At 37.4% G+C, this 10,530-nt stretch overlaps 1 pseudogene; it reads right to left on the bottom strand.

The window, feature by feature from the left end:
* Window positions 1-9,555: 9,555 nt before the first annotated feature.
* Window positions 9,556-10,324, bottom strand: LOC100593165 (annotated as a pseudogene).
* Between the last annotated feature and the right edge of the window lie 206 nt (window positions 10,325-10,530).

Raw genomic sequence — 10,530 nt, 5'->3', positions numbered from 1 at the left:
ATATTTAACATTTTGAGGAACTGCAAAACTGTTTTCCAAAGTGGCTGCACTCTTTTATAATCCAGCAATGTATGAGAGTACCAATTTCTCTACATCCTCATCAACAGTCATTGTCTGTGTTTTATAGTCTAGCCATATTGGTGGAAATGAAATGGTGCCTCCTTGTGGTTTTGATTTGCATTTCTCTAAGGATTAATGATGTGGAGTATCTTTTCATGTGCTTATTGGCAACTGGCACATCATCTTTGGATAAATGTCTGTTCAAACCATTTGCCCAGTTTAAAATTGTGTTGTCTCTTGTTGTGTTGTAAAAGTTCTTCATATGTTTTGGATATTAATCTCTTATCAGAGCTATGATATACAAATATTTTCTGATTCTGTGGATTATTTAACTTTCTTGATGGTGTTCTTTGAACACAAAAGTTTTTAATTTGGAAGAAGCCCAATTTATCTATTTTTATCTATTGCTGCTTGTGCTTCTGGTATCATTGGAGAAAAATTGAATAATCCAAATGTCATGAAAATTTACACCTATGTTTTTTTCTAAGTGTTTTCTAGGTTTAGCTATTATATTTAGGTTTTAAATCTGTTTTAATTTTTGCATACTGTGTGAGGTAAAAGTCCAACTTCATTCTTTTGCATATGGTTATACAGTTGTCCAGGCATCATTTATTGAAAAGGTTAATCTTTCTCCATTGTCTTGGCACCTGTGTAAAAAAGGACCATAAATATAAGTTTATTTCTGTACTCTCAAGTTTATTCCATTGATCTATATGTCTATTGTGCCAGGACAATACTGTCTTTATAACTGTAGATACGTCATAAGTTGTGAAATTGGAAAGTGTGGGCTGGGAGTGGTGGCTCATGCCTGTAATCCCAGCACTTAAGGAGGCCAAGGCAGGTGGATCACTTGAGGCCAGGAGTTCAAGACCAGCCTGGACAACATGGTGAAACCTTGTCTCTACTTAAAAAAAAAAAGACAAAAATTAGCTAAGTATGGTGGCACACACCTGTAATCCCAGCTACTGGGGAGGCTGAGGCATGAGAATGGCTTGAACCTGGGAGGCAGAGGTTGCAGTGAGCTGAGATCATGCCACTGCACTCTAGCCTGGGTAATGGAGTGAGACCTTGTCTCAAAAACAAACCAAAACAAAAAAATTGGAAAGTGTGATTCTTCCAAATATTTTATTATTTAGCAAGATTGTTTTGGCTACTCTGAGTCACTTGTATTTCCACATTAATTTTAGGATCAGCTCTTCAATTTCTACAAAAATACCAGCCAGATTTCTTTGATGGGGGCTACATTGAATCTACTGACAAATTTGAATAGTATTGCCATTTTGACGTTAAGTCTTCTGATCTGTAAACATGAGACATCTTTTTATTTAGGGACTCTAACTTTTTCAATGATGTTTTAACATTTTCAGTAGATGTCTTACTTAAATTTATTCCTAAGCTTTTAAAATTATTTTTGATGATATTATAAATGGAATCGTTTTCTACATTTTGTTAAATCAGACTGTTTATTACTAATGTGTAAAAATACAATTCATTTTTTTTGTGTTGAATTTATACCCTGCAGACCTGCTGAATTCATTTATTACATCTAATAGTTTGTGTAGATTTCTTAGGATTTTCTGCAAACAAGTTTATATCATCTGGGAATGTGGATAGTTTTACTTTCTTTCTTTCCAAACTAGATACCTTTTATTCTTGCCTAATTGCTTTGGCTAGAACTTCCAATACAACATTGAATAGAAGTTGTGAGAGCAGACGTTCTTTTCTTGTTCTTGATCTTGAGTGAAAGCATTCAGTCTTTCATCATTAATTATGATGTTAGCTGTGGTTTACTATAGATATGTGACTAATACTTACTTTAAAGTTACAGTAATCAAGGCATTGTAGTATTGGGAAAAGAATAAACAAATAGATCTGTGGAACAGAATAGAAAACCCAAAAAATAGATCCACACAAATGCAGTCAATTAATCTTTGACAAAGGAGCAAAGGCAATTAAACAGATAAAGAGTAATTTTTTCAACAAATGGTGCTAGAACAAAAACAAATCTAGACAAAGACCTTATACTTTCAATAAGAATTTATTGAAAATTGATCATAGATATAAATGTCAAACACAAACTATAAAACTTCTAGAAGATAACATAGGAGAAAATATAAATAACTTTGAGTTATGTGATGACTTTTCTGAGACAAAACCAAAAGCATTATCTAAAAAAGAAAAAATAGGTTGGGCTTTGTTAAAATTAAAGCTTCTGTTGTGTGAAAGACTGTTAAGAATATGAAAAGATAAGCCACAGACTGAAAACAAATTGCAAAACATGTTAGATAAGGGGCTTGTATCTAAAATATACAAAGAACTCTGAAAACTCAACAGTAAGAAAATCAATTAAAAATGGGGAAAACATATGAACAAACACCTCAAAAAAAAAAAAAAAAAAGGCATGGGCTGGGCACAGTGGCTCACGCCTGTAATCCCAGCACTTTGGGAGGCTGAGGTGGGTGGATCACGACGTCAGGCATTCAAGACCAGCCTGGCCAATATGGTGAAACCCTGTCTCTACTAAAAATGCAAAAATTAGCCGGGCATGGTGGCACACACCTGTAGTCCCAGCTAATCAGGAGGCTGAGGCAGAAGAATCACTTGAACCCAGGAGGTGGAGGTGGCCGTGAGCCAAGATTGCGCCACTGCACTCCAGCCTACACGACAGAGCAAGACTCCATCTCAAAAAAAAAGGCATATATGTGGCAATAAGCATATGAAAAGATGCTTAACAACATATATCATTAAAACAATGAGGTACCACTGCACACCTATTAGAATAGCTAAAACCCAAAATACTGATATCAAATGATGGTGAGGATGTGGAGAAACCGGAACTCTCATTCATTGCTGATGGGAATACAAAATGGTGTAGCCACTTTGACAGACAGTCTGGCAGTTTTATAGAACTACAGTCTCATCCTACAATCTGGCAATCACACTTCTTGATACTTCCATGTGTAAGTGAGATCATGCAGTATTTGGTTTTCTTACCTGGCTTATTTCACTTAGCATAATGTCCTCCATCCTCCAGGTTCATCTGCATTATCACAAATGATGAGATTTCTTTTTTATGGCTGAATAGTATTCCACTGTGTATATATATCACATTTTCTTTTTTTTATATTATACTTTAAGTTCTGGGGTACATGTGCAGAATGTGCAGGTTTGTTATATATGTATACATATGTCATGGTGGTTTGCTGCACCCATCAACCCGTCATCTACATTAGGTATTTCTCCTAATGCTATCCCTCCACTAGCCCCCCACCCCCCAACAGGCCTCAGTGTGTGATGTTCCCCTCCCTGCGTCCATGTGTTCTCATTGTTCAACTCCCACTTATGAGTGAGAACATGCGGTGTTTGGTTTTCTGTTCTTGTGTTAGTTTGCTGAGAATGATGGTTTCCAGCTTCATCCATGTCCCTGCGAAGGACATGAACTCATCCTTTTTTATGGCTGAATAGTATTCCATGGTGTATAAGTGCCACATTTTCTTTATCCAGTCTATCACTGATGGGCATTTGGTTTGGTTCCAAGTATTTGCTATTGTGAACAGTGCCACAATAAACATACGTGTGCATGTGTCTTTGTAATAGAATGATTTATAATCCTTTGGGTATATACCCAGTAATGGGATTGCTGGGTCAAATGGTATTTCTAGTTCTAGACCCTTGAGGAATTGCCACACTGTCTTCTACAATGGTTGAACTAATTTACACTCCCACCAACAGTGTAAAAGCATTCCTATTTCTCCACATCCTCTCCAGCATCTATTGTTGAAAAAAGGTTAGAGCATATACCACATTTTCTTTATCTATTCATCCATTGATGGACACTTAGGTTGATTCCATATTTTGGCTACTGTGAATAACACTGCAATAAATAATAAATATGGGAGCGCACATATCTCTTGAACATACTGAGTTCATTTCATTTGGATATATATCCAGTAGTGGAATTTTTGGATCATATGGTAGTTCTCTTCTTAATCTTTTGAGGAACCACCATACTATTTTCCATAATGACTGTAATAATTTACATTCCCACCAACAGTGTGCAAGGGTTACTTTTTGTCCACATCCTTGTCAACACTTTATCCTTTGTCTTTTAAAAAATATTGTAAATTGAAAATTGATTGCTACATATATTTATGGGGTACAACATGGTATAATTTATAAATATAACGTGAAATGATTAAATCAAGCTAATTAGCATCTCTATTATCACAAATACCACTTTTTGTGGTGAGAACATTATATTTACTCTCCTAGAAATTTTGAAATGTACAGTACCATGCATAGTGAATATTAACTTTATTAACTATACTTTATTAAATATATTCACCATGCTGTGCGATAGATCTCAAACACCTTATTTCTTTTGCCTGATATTTTATAGCCTTTGACTATCATCTCTCCAGCATCCCCACCTCTGAGTCTCAGTAACCACCATTCTACTTTGTATCTATGAGTTCAATTGTTTTAGATTCTACATACAAGTGAAATCATATGGTGTTTGTCTTTCTGTACCTGGCTTATTTCACTTAGCATAATTTTCTCCAATCCCATCCATATTGTTGCAAATGACAATTTCCTTATTTTTACAGACTGAATAGTATTCCATTGTGTACACATACTACATTTTCTTTATCCATTCATCTGCTGATGGACACTTAAGTTGATTCCATAACTTGGCTATTGTAAGTAGCCAATGAACATGGGAATGCAGACATCTTCCACAAACTGATTTCAAACATTTTGGGTAAATACCCAGAAGTGGGATTGCTGGATCATATGGTGTATTAGTATGGTCTTACACTGCTATAAAGAACTACCTGAGACTGTGCAATTTATAAAAATAAAAAAAAGACGTTTAATTGACTCACAGTTCCACAGGCTGTACAGGAGGCATGGCTGGCGAGGCCTCCAGAAACTCACAATCGTGGCAGAAGGGTGAAGGGGAAGCAAGCACATTTTCACATGGCCGCAAGAGAGAGAGCTAAGCGGGAAGTGCTACACACTTTTAAACAACCAAATCTCGTGAGAACTCACTATCACAAGAACAAGGGGGAAGTCTGATGCCATGATCCAATCACCTCCCACCAGGTCCCTCCCCCAACAATGGGGATTACAATTCAACATGGGATTACAATTCAACATGAGATTTCGGTGGAGACACAGAGCCAAACCATATCATATGGTACTTCTTCTACTTTTAGTTTTTCGAAGAACCTCCATACAGTTTTCCATAATGACTATACTAATTTATATTCCCACTAACCATGTACAAGTATTCTCTTTTCTTCACTCCCTTGCCAACACTCTATCTTTTGTCATTTTGATAATAGCCATCTTGACACATGTGATATCTTACTATGGTTTTTATTTGCATTTTGCTGATAATAGTGATATTGAGAATTTTTTCATATACCTTTTGGCCATTTTATGTCTTCTTTGGAGAAATGTCTGCTCAGGCTCTTTGCCCATTTTTAAATCAGGTTATTTGTTTTCTTGCTGTTGAATTGTGTTCCTTGTATATTTTGAATATTAACCTCTTATCAGATATATGGATTGGAGCAGGCCTATATCCTGGCGGTATGGGGGCTGACACAGCTCTGGGCTGGTCTAAAACATGGAACAGGCTTGTGGCCTATATGTTCAGGGGCTGGCCTGGAGGATGGGTTTATTGGTGCTGGCCTGAAGACTAGGGCTGTGGATACCGTCCTGTGCTAGGGTGCTGGGTGAAGTTTGAGGCCTAGAGTCCTGGGGTTGGCTTTGGCCCTGGACGTGCCTGGAGACTGGGTCTGAGGGGGGCTTGCCTGGCACTGGTGTATGCCCAAAGCCTGGTACTGGCTTGGCACTGAGGGTGGTCCAGATCCTGGGGCCACTGAGGTTTGCCTGGCAGTAGGGAAAACCAGAGATTCAGTCTACCATATCAGCCTGGGGTCTGGGGTTGTAGTGTCCAGCCTGGTGCTGGGGCAAGCCTAGAAATTTAGTCCATGGGTATTGGCCTGGGGTCTGGAGCTGTGGAGTCTGCCTGTTGCTGGACTTTACTGTGGCAGATCTAGTGTTGGCATCCAAAGTTAAGTTTGATGCTCACTTTTCTCTCTTTCACCCAAGCAAAGGATATCTCTTTCCACACTCTGATGCCTGTGGTTGGGAGAGTGGTGACTCAGGTAATGTAAAACTGTCCCAGTTTTAGGAATGGATATTGTGCAGTCAAAAACTTTGGGGCTGAGACCATGGGGAAAGTAGACAGAACAGTGAAGGGAGATAAACCACTGTGTTGAGCAATTCATTTGTTGTCTCTTGTTTCTGTACCAGTAGGCCTAAATAAGTATTGGCATAATTGATTTTTTTTGGTTATAGCATATTTTATTGTATATTACTAAAAGGATATACACTTTATATCAAGCTGGGTATGGCTGAGAATAATATGTGACCAGGAGGAGAGACAACCATCAGTGCTGTTACTATGTGTTCATTGTTCTCTAGGCCTGTCCTATATATTTCTTACTAGCAGTAGGACTTGTCAAGACAGCATTACAATAAATGGGGAATTATTTTACTTAGCCTGGGCCATACATCAGCCTTGGGGGGAATGTGATCCCATATCTACAAAATAATTTTTAAATGTTATCTCGGTGTGGTATTGCATGCCTGTAGTCACAGATATTCAGGAAGCTGAGGTGAGGAGATTGCTTGAGCCCAGAAGTTTGAGGCCAAAGTGAGCTATGATCACACCACTACACTCCAGCGTGAGTGACAGATCAAGACCCTGTCACAAAAAAGAAGAAGAAGAAAGAAGAAAGAAGAAGAAATGAAGGAGAAGGAGGAGGCTCTGACTTTGAGAAGAGTTCAGTGTAACAAGGTAGAAGAAATGTTTTTTGTTGTTGTTCCTTCATCTCACCCTTCCACTTAGTATACACACATGCATTGTGTCTGTCAACAGCTGGGCAGTGCTTCCTATGGACATTCTCTAGACCTGTACATTTAACATCAGCTCACAAATTTTCCTATCCCACAGGAATGCAGAACCTTTGCATCATATGCCGCATCTCCCTGCCTTTCTCCATTCACCACAGGTCTTACATTTTCCAAAAACATAAGGATTTTTTTTCTCTTTCTAGAGTATACACACACTGTGGTCTTCTCATCTTTTACATCCCGTCATAAACCAGGAGCGAGCGAGTTATTAGGAAGGATCCCTGTGTATGAATTCCCTGCTTCTTACTATTTTCTTACATCCCAGTGGTCCAAAACCAAAAATTATACCCTCTCTTATCATCCTCATAAGAATGATAATAGGCAGCATGTATCAAATGCTTATTAATCAGGTAATGTTTTAAATAATTTACAAGTATTATATTGTTTATTCCCTGCAGCCACTTTATAAGGTGGCTCTTATTATTACCTCTGTTCTGCAGATGTAGAACTGAAGCCCAGAGGTCACATAGCTGGCACAAGGTCATCTAGCTGATAAGGGATGGAACCAGAATTCGAGTCCCAGTGGTCTGACTTCAGAGTCCCTGCTCTTAGCCACTATACTATTATGCCTCCCGTAGCTGGACACAGAGTTGTTTTACAATTGATATCTGTTGTAAAATTGTTCCCTAAAGTGTACACTGTCTCTGACTCTATGGAATGACTGCATGCAACGATGAGATATAATCTGTGTTAGTTGTCTATTGCTGCCTAATGAATTACCCCAAGACCTAGTGGCTTAAAACAATGTTTACCATCTTAGTTTCTACAGATCAAGAATCTGGGCACAGCTTAACAGGGTGCCTCTGGCTTTGGGTCCCTCACAAGGGTGCATTAAAAAATAAATTAGTTTCAAAATAATAAAAGTAATGCATATGCCTAGTTAAATATCCCAATAGTACTAAAAATATAAAATCCTACTGCCCAAAGGCAGTCTCTATTACCAATTTATTGTGTATCCTTCCAGAACTCTTGTATAAACTTACAGATATGTAGCTGAACTGTTTTTTAAATCTCTGTAATTATTAGTTTATTAGTATCATCTAGGGCTCAGATGTTCATTATCCCTCCTGAAATTACATAAACAAATGTAAATGAAAATAATCCAAGTCAAAATTATATAACAAAATAGCACTCCATCACAAAAGCATGTAAAATTACAAGAATGCTATTTTAAAATACTGGCACTTTAAGAAAATGATAATATCAAAATAAACAAAATTTCCAAATTGTTCCCTAAACTGCTAAGCAGATAAACATAACTAATGAATGAGTTTGGGTTTTGTAAAGAAAAATTATTTAAATACATCAAATAATTCATACTGAGTTGCAAAGGTTGTATCTTCTTTCCTCCTATTTGATTTATAAAGGGGCAAGCTGTAATATAGGAAAATGTAACCTATTTTAAACGTGGCATCTTCATTTTAAAAGCTGGTCCAATTAATTAAAAATACTTTTAATGGAGAGTTTTGAGTTTCCTGAGCAGTTCATATTTAGATAAATGGGAAAAGACATCTACAGCCAGCATTTTCATAGTCTTTATGACTATCAACCAAAAATTTAATATGGCAGTCTTATATTTTAAGCTCACACCTTTTGGGGATACAGTCTCAAGTCTTCTTTAATGTCAGAACTGCAAAATATAATTGCCGTTATATGGTAATGGGAGTTAAAGAACATAGGGCCCTCATGTAAAGATTAGAACACACTTTTCTATTTAGTGCTTCAAAGGACGGACTTTCAAAATGTTTGATCTTAATAATCCCATGCTGTGAGTAGACTGATTACTCTTCAGTTTGTAAATATAAGTGGGCTATGTGAAATTTATCAACTGATTAAGATTTTTGAGCTTCAGTTATGGATGACAACGATCTCAATTTAACTTTATTTACCTCCATCATGATATGCAGGGTGTGTAGACAAAAGCATTTTATCAGCTATCTATATGAAAGCATCAACACTGTAATAATTCATGTGATCCAAAATGGGCAAAAGCAAAAGACTAGTTTCCCTTCAAGAAGAAAAAGGACTTTTTCAGAGCTATGAAATTTCAGACCTATGAAAAGGACTACAATACTAATTTTAAAAATTGTATTAGAAGCATTCATAATGTCAGCAAAATTGCTACAACTTTTTTTTGCAATTAGAGTGATATTCAGTTAACAGAACAACTATTTCATATAAGCTGCACCAGAGACAACTGAAGATGAAAAAATTACCATCCCCATATATAACTAATTTGTGCTGTGCACCAACAAGAACCTGCTTTAAATTCCCATACCAATTTACAACCCCCATACCATACCAGGCAGTTTGTGGCCATCTAAAGACACGTTTGGTAGTGGGATAACTACACACACACACACACAAAGATGCTGTAAGGTTTAAAAACGTATAGCTTATATTTTAATTTTTTTCCTTTGAAAGGAGTGAGTTGTGTACAGGGGGCTTAAATGTTTTATAGACAATAAAAAACCTGCTAGAACCAACTTATTCATCATTATTACCTTTTTAATTTTCATATTCCTCATTTTGTCCTCTTCCTTCTTTTTCTTGCTTTTTTCAGACTTGATGGCTCCCTTTTTTGCAGCATCAGGCTTTCCTTTACCTCCAAATGCAGCAATATCCTTTTCATATTTTTCCTTCAGCTTCACAGCCTTCTTTTCATAAGGGTGCTTGTCATCTTCAGCAGTGTAATTCCACATCTCTCCCAGTTTTTTTGCAATATCACTAATTGATAGGCCAGGGTGTTCTTTGATTTTTGGGCAATCCTCAGAAAAGAACATGAAAAAGGCCAAAGGAGGGCTCTTGGGTGCGTTGGGATCTTTGAACTTCATTTTGGTCTCTGCTTTTGGAGGGATATAGATTTTCATTTCTGTTTCATAATGGGCCATGTCCACCCTTACTGAGTCTTCAAATTTTCGTTTCTTTTTAGCAGACAAGGTCTTCCACCTCTCTGAGCACTTCTTAGGAAACTCTGAGAAGTTGACTGAAGCATCTGGGTGCTGCTTCTTGTGCTCCTCCCAGGAAGTTTGCACAAAGATTGCATATGATGTGATGACATTTCGCCTTTCAGCTTGTTAGGATCTCCTTTGCCTATGTTATTTTTCCTCAGCAAGGCAGAATCACCCAGTGCCTGTTTGGCTCTCACCTGCCCTGGAGCTGTCTCTATGGAGCTCAATGTACTGCAGTGGCTGTGAGAGTGGGAGCCAGATGCAGCCTCCTCACCCTCTCCACTCTGTAACCTGAACTTTTTCTTAAAACCAATGGAATCACTCATGTTGCTTTGCACAGTCTCTTCTTAACTTGTTCATTAACAACATGTTCAATACACATAGGCCCACCTCATTCCATAGTTGTTCTATTGATTGCTTTTTCCTGAGGTCTAAACAAAGAAGATAGCTAGAGTTGGAACTCACTTTCCTCATTTATACAATGAGAAAAATAACAAATCTTAAGCTTGTTAATAATACTGTTATGAATATT

Source organism: Nomascus leucogenys, chromosome X (assembly GCF_006542625.1).
Source record: "Nomascus leucogenys isolate Asia chromosome X, Asia_NLE_v1, whole genome shotgun sequence".
NCBI classification, from domain to species: Eukaryota; Metazoa; Chordata; class Mammalia; order Primates; family Hylobatidae; genus Nomascus; species Nomascus leucogenys.
The sequence above is the reverse complement of the archived record's forward strand: the minus strand, read 5'-3'. Positions and strand labels throughout refer to the sequence as shown.